Source organism: Misgurnus anguillicaudatus, chromosome 23, assembly GCF_027580225.2.
Source record: "Misgurnus anguillicaudatus chromosome 23, ASM2758022v2, whole genome shotgun sequence".
Taxonomy (NCBI): Eukaryota; Metazoa; Chordata; class Actinopteri; order Cypriniformes; family Cobitidae; genus Misgurnus; species Misgurnus anguillicaudatus.
In genome coordinates this window covers 22,844,894-22,851,538 of record NC_073359.2, presented here as the reverse complement: position 1 = coordinate 22,851,538, position 6,645 = coordinate 22,844,894, and the positions used below count along the sequence as shown (strand labels likewise).

Here is a 6,645-nt window from a genome sequence, read left to right as displayed (position 1 = left end):
CCAAAATACTCCCATTACAATAGGACCTACCCTTTTCGACCATGCGTTCGGCGCAAAAACCATTTTTCCCGTCGTTAAATTAGCAAAAGTAGATTCGGACACGCCCATTTAGACGTTGCGTTGTGCGCTTTAGACAATGCGCTTAGATCGTTAAAATAGGGCCCATTGTCTCACAAAGTTTCGTGATAGAGTCATGTATTTTTTTGATTATATTTTCGTGCTATTATCACGAAATTTCATGTTTTTTCGTGATCGTATAACGAATTCCTGTTTTTGTGTGATTATCACGTATTGGTTACTCGACTGTTTTTAACTATTTTTAAACCATTGTCGCTTCGGTTTAGGGTTAGATTTGGTGCTTGCATTAGAATGTCACTTTATATATTGGTTTATACTATTTTTTATGATATATTTTTTTATATGTCGCCTGGCGTTAGGGTTAGAGTTGGGTTTGGTTAGGGATGTCATTTTATGTAAATCTAACCCTAAACCGAAGCGACAACGGTAAGAAAATAGGAAAAACACGAAATTTCGTGATAATAGCACGAAAAAGAATCAAAAAAATATGTGACTATATAACGAAATGCTACAGTGAAATATGTTCCTGCCAAAGTTTTTTAACTATTTTTCAGAATTGTTTTTTTTTTATTAAAATATTTTTACATCTTCCATGACAAAGCAAATCTTCCATAAGCAAATTCCTCAGACATGAATGAAGATTTCCAGTTCATTTATAGTTTATTGAAATAAAACAAAAACTCCATAATTAACTAAAGGTTTGCATTCTTAAAATTCTGAAGTTTCACACAAATATGCTAGCTTATTATAAAAGAAAGGCACAAAAGCTGTCACAAATATGAACTTTTTAGGTAAAAAGAAAAAAATGACATTTTACACAATGACATTTTGAACCTTTTTTTTTTTTACATAAAACAACAATAACATATACTTCATTGTTACACACTGCTATTACATAATGCATGAACAAAAATCTTAAGTCTCCAACAACGTTTTTAAACAAAACTATGTTTGTAAATTAAGAGCATCAATTTTTGGCATACCTTCAGAAACCGAGAAATTGCATTGATTTATATTTATGCATTCACCAGACACTTGAATCCAAAGTGACTTATGCTGCTACAGTATACATTGAGCTATACATTTTTTATCATACATGTTCCCTGCGATCAAATCCATGACATTTGTGCTGCAAACATTGTGGTCTGTAAAAAGTAAAAGTTGGTTCAATAAAAAAATTTATTGGCAACGCCCACAAATTTTAAGTTTTTCACTATTTAACCATTTTGACTTATAGAGTAATTTTTAAACTCTTTTACCTTAAAAATGTTCACTTGATTTTAAAATCTAAGTTTATAAATCTAATTTTAAAGTAATTTTTAAGTAAAGCAGCTTTTACTTTTTACATTAAGGGACAGGATAATTTTTAGACATTTGTCACTTTATTTTCTTGAAGTTTCACCACGTTTTTTCCGTTTATATAAGTCATAGGCACCCACAATAACAAGCGTGATAAGGCAGAAGACGATGGCCAGAATGAAGCTATACTTCTGTAAAAAAAAAAAAACATAAATAATGTTTTATAAACGGAACAAAAATAAAACTATGTAATAAAAGATAATCATCATTTACCTTTGACTTTGTGAGTAAAGTCTGAGTGTGATCACGTAGTTGAAGATCTCTTTCACTTGAGTTTGTGGGTTTACACCATTGAATTTTCAGCTCATCATCTGTAACATATGTTCCACTCCAGTCTGTCTTACTACAAGCATAATAGTTACCATCATAAAGCACGATGAAGAACCACACAACAGGTGGAACTAGACATTGTACAAACGGTATTATGAAATGAGTTCGTTCAGACAGTGGAGTTTGGTCAGATGTTGTTTCATGTGTTTGGTCAGACGTTGACGTATTGAGAGAGCGTAGCTCCCGAGGTTCGCCAGGGTTTGACATGTCAGATGAAGTCTTTTTACAATTAAGAGAGCAGCACTTATATTCATCTTTAAAGGGTCTTGAAAACAGGAACATTAAAAGAAAGACGAATAAAGCAGGAGTAATCAGTACTAGCCAGAAAAGAGCTTGATTTGAAAAGGTTTTGCATGGACAGGAAAACTTCATTTCAACCAATGCCTCCATTCCAAATGACAAACAACTCAGAATAAAAGAATATATACTTAAATTTGAGGAGATCAATTTTTGTAATTTCTCAAACAAAATCATCTTCAGATATACCACACAGCTAATATGCTAAAATCTGCTTGTCAAGCAAGATGCACGTGAACCTGTTGGTTCAGATGAAGACAGATATCTGTTAAAATAAAGGATAATTATTACTATTCATATTAGCAGCTGGAATATTTTAACTAAATGACTCGTCACATATGAAGTGATCAAGCTTTTATCATGTTAAAAATACATATAATATCAAGTTGTATTTATTGAGAGACAGAAATAAATAGTACAACATCAGGTAGTGCAGTGGAGACGATGATTTTAGACTCACTTGTATTTGCTCTTGTCTTGTTGTGATGATGTGTCTATGATTTCAACACTTTAGTCCACACTTTTCAGCTATTAATATGTAGGTGGTATGTAGATGGTACCAAGATCCTTGATTCCTGTTTGGCTATTTGCATACATAGATAGTAAAACAATAAAACAAACTTGAAACATTAAAGAAAAACAAGGAGCTCACACTAGCTCATGTTAAACGCTATTGTGAAATGAACTGAAAGGTGCAAAAGAAGTAATCTTTAAACAATTAATTAAGGTTTTTTATTATTAAAAAGTTCAAATTAGTAATATATATATTAATCGGGCCTAGGTGCATTGTCATAGAATTAAGCAAGTGCAAGAAAACTAAAAAAAAGAAACCAATGCAGCGCGTGCGTTGTGTACAAAAAATGTCTTCCTGGCCTTAAATGGACATGCTGTAAAAAAACACATATTTTTATGTTATTTTAACTTACAAAAATTAAGTTAAACAATTTCAACTTAAATTTATAAGTTATGTCACTTTTATTAAGCCAAAACTTAAAATAATAGGTTAAATTGACCAAGTTGTTTTAACTTGCTGCATGTTTTTTTACAGTGCATATTCAGAAAATATTTCCAGAATCCCCTCACGAATTTTTATCTTGTTTATTTCATCTGTAGGCCTACACTGAAAAAAAATATTCATTAAATTTAATCATTTTTTTTTACTTTTGTTTAAATGTAGCTTAAATAAATTTAATAAACCAATTTTTTCAGTGTACATTTGTTATTTTGCATTAATTTGTATGATTGCTCAAAATGTAATTATTTATTCCTATTTTATTTTTAACATTTTATCTTAAACAATATTTTAAATTATTGTATTAGGCTAGTTATTGGTGTCATGGAGCATGTTTTTTTTCATATACTGCAGTTAATTTCTACTATTGTAGTAGCATGTGAGGAGCACTGTTCAGTGTTTCTCACGTAACATGAAGTTTCTTCATCTTCAAAGACAAACCATTTCTCTTTCACTTCTTCTTTTATTGGTAACTTTATTAAAGGTGTTTGATCATAATAATCTGGAGAAATCTGTAAAATAACAGTATTAAGCTGCAGAACTTTTAAAGAAAAAAACTATAAACATATTATTTTTGGACTTTATTAGAATTAATAAATGTTACTTTATTTTTAGTAATTTGACTAAAATAAATTTTTAAATCAATTATATTATACTTTTTATATTAACAATTAAAAAATTACTTTTTATAATATATTTTTTACAGTGCTTTGTCTTTAACAATATTTGCAACTATTGTTTTAGGATAGTAGTTTTTGGTGTCATGATAAACTGATGTTTTGTCTTTCTAACAGCTTTTGAAGAACACACTTCAGTTACAGAAACTGAGCAGGAAATTTCTAGTTTTAGAGAGCACCTTGCGGTAGTGAAGAAAATCCTTTTTTTTAATAACACCTTATTATACCATTAGCGTTTAATGTAAAGTTTAGTTGCCTTTGAACATGTTTAAATTAACACTAACACTAAAAGAATGAAAAATGGAAAACGCTCCACAGAATAATGTCACATCAATTATGATGACTACCTTTTTAATTTAATAAGAATACTTGAGTCAAAAACAATAGGTCTATTTTATATATATTTTTATTATATTTAGGTGGGAGGGGCAGTAATTTAAGTTAGGATAAGTAAAATAATAATAAAAAAAAATGTTGAGACCTGTATATACATATAGCGATGCAAGAATTAAGAGACCACTCCAGTTTTGCCTTTAATCATCATTTCTAGATGTATTGTGACATTTTAGTCCAGTTTCTGTTGAATTTCAACAAAAGGAAATATAAAAGACTAAGCGCATGACAAGACAATGCGATTAAAAGATTTGATTAAAAATCAGGGTTATTCCATCAATAACTCCCTAGGGGTACTTGGGGGTATTGCAGGGGGTATGTGAGAGAAAGTCCAAACTGACATAAATCATAATAATAGTATTTTATTTATGAAATTAGGACTACATATGCATTAAAATAAATTCATCAAATTAAAACACAAATTTTAATAGTTATTTATTGACCCTTTATTTATTCAACCAGAATAAATAAAGAATACATGCAAAATAATGAGAGTTTGCAATAAATTGACAGGTGCAGGTTAATGCTTATAAACATTTATGTATGGCTTTACACAAATATGGTATCTAAATATAACTAAAAAGTATTAGGCATAACTGTATTTTAAAGCAAAATGTATTTTTTTGGTCAAGGGGTACTCAGCTTGAAAAATCATAAAAAGCTGTACTTTAGCCAAAAAAGTTTGAGAACCACTGCATTACATTATTCTAGATCTAAAAACACTGCAACACTATTTGTTTTTTAAATTCTGACCATTTAAATTTTCAGTAAATAAATGAAAAGAAAAACATTACTTTTGGGAATTTTGCAGAAATGTTGGAAGCTGACAGAATGACACAAAACACATACCTATAAATAGTACATTTAAAGTGTGATTTCTATTGCTAAATACTGCCATGACAGAGGCAGAAGTCATCTATATCTATAGTTTACTCATTTAGTTGACACCTCACTTACACTTCAGTCAAGGCAAGTATAGTAATGTGTAACGCCAACTGTTTTATCGCTCTGTTTATCTGGTTACATCACGACTACTGTAACTACTATATGACAGCTTAGAAATGCAATGCTTTAACCACAATTAATGATGTAACAATAAAAATAAAAACTTGTTAGGCTAGAATATAGGCACTTTTATGAAATTATTACAATACATCATCTGTACCAATTTATATTCATTTGCATCTCATTTTAAACTTACTTGATATTTTCTCTTCTTGTTGTGATATGTCGACTTAAATTGCTTCTGTGGAGGTGTGCCAGCGTTTGAGGAGCACAGTGCAGTGTCTCACACATATCAAAGAAAGTTACTTCCTCTTCACAGACCAACCTTGTGGTTTCGGTGAACCAGATCATAGTTTTTTTTAATTATACAATATTATGGTATTTGTGTTGGTTGCAATTTAACATGTATGTCTATAATAACATCATTAACATCTCTTAAGAAAATAGAAAAGTTGTTTTGATATTACGCAGCATCTGAAAATAATCCCCTGCTATTAAAAGTAATCAAGGGGACTATTTTCAGGTGCTGCGTAATATCATTGCGCCTGCTGCAGCCATGCCACGGCAGCAAAGTCCCTGATTACTACGCCAGAATGAGAGCACAGTTACCAGCCATATCTGCCTAGAAAATCACAACTTTTTATTTTCCGTCAGTCTTAGTACACAATTTAACTACAGAAGAGTCAAGTTTTAAATAGGAAAAATATCCAAACTCTTTGGTTATTTTTTAGCGCGATGCTAATGGTCTAATCAGATTCAATTGATTATGCTAAGCTATGCTAAAAGTGGTAGCGCCAGAGATCAGCTGAACCAAAAAGGTAAAATCAAATGCTTAACTCTAGGGAAGCTGGAAATGAGCATATTTTCAAAAAAAGTGGAGTGTACCTTTAAGACATATTGCAGATAATCTTGTTAAATGCATTTAGTACTTTCACCTAAAGAAACATTTGCTGGTAACTACATTGCGGTTGACAACACATCCTGTGCTTTTACAATCACAGGTATGACTCTCAATTCTTGCAGACCCTATATAGTCTTTTTAGATGTTATCAGGCTGGTGTTGCATCTGCCCCTCTGAGTCACGGTGAATCTCTGATAGTTGCGTTGCTTCCTTCGATCGCTCGGTGCAGTCTCGATAAACAATGGCGGCCATGACAGCGGTGCAGATGACCAAGAGCAGCGCTAAAGCTGAGAGCTATTAAAAATAACACATAACAGTGTTCAGTATTTAATAAAACATTTTAAATATAAAAATAATCAAAATATTATTATATATTATTATATAGGTGCAGTATGTAATTTTTAGAAGGATCTCTTGACATAAATGCACAATAAATTACAAAACTATATTATCAGAGGTTTATAAAGACCTTTCATAATGAACCGTTATGTTTTTATTACCTTAGAATGAGACGTTTTTATCTACATCCATGTAAGGGGACGGTGTAAGTCGCCATTTTGTGCCACCATGTTTCTACAGACGCCCTTAACGGA

General features: G+C 31.0%; 1 long non-coding RNA gene across 1 annotated transcript; it reads right to left on the bottom strand.

The window, feature by feature from the left end:
• Positions 1-856: 856 nt before the first annotated feature.
• On the bottom strand, positions 857-2,641 carry LOC141359563 (uncharacterized). The gene is made up of 3 exons (XR_012366070.1): positions 2,525-2,641; positions 1,651-2,329; positions 857-1,568 (listed from the first exon to the last, which is right to left on the bottom strand). It is a non-coding gene; the product is annotated as an uncharacterized lncRNA (long non-coding RNA).
• Between the last annotated feature and the right edge of the window lie 4,004 nt (positions 2,642-6,645).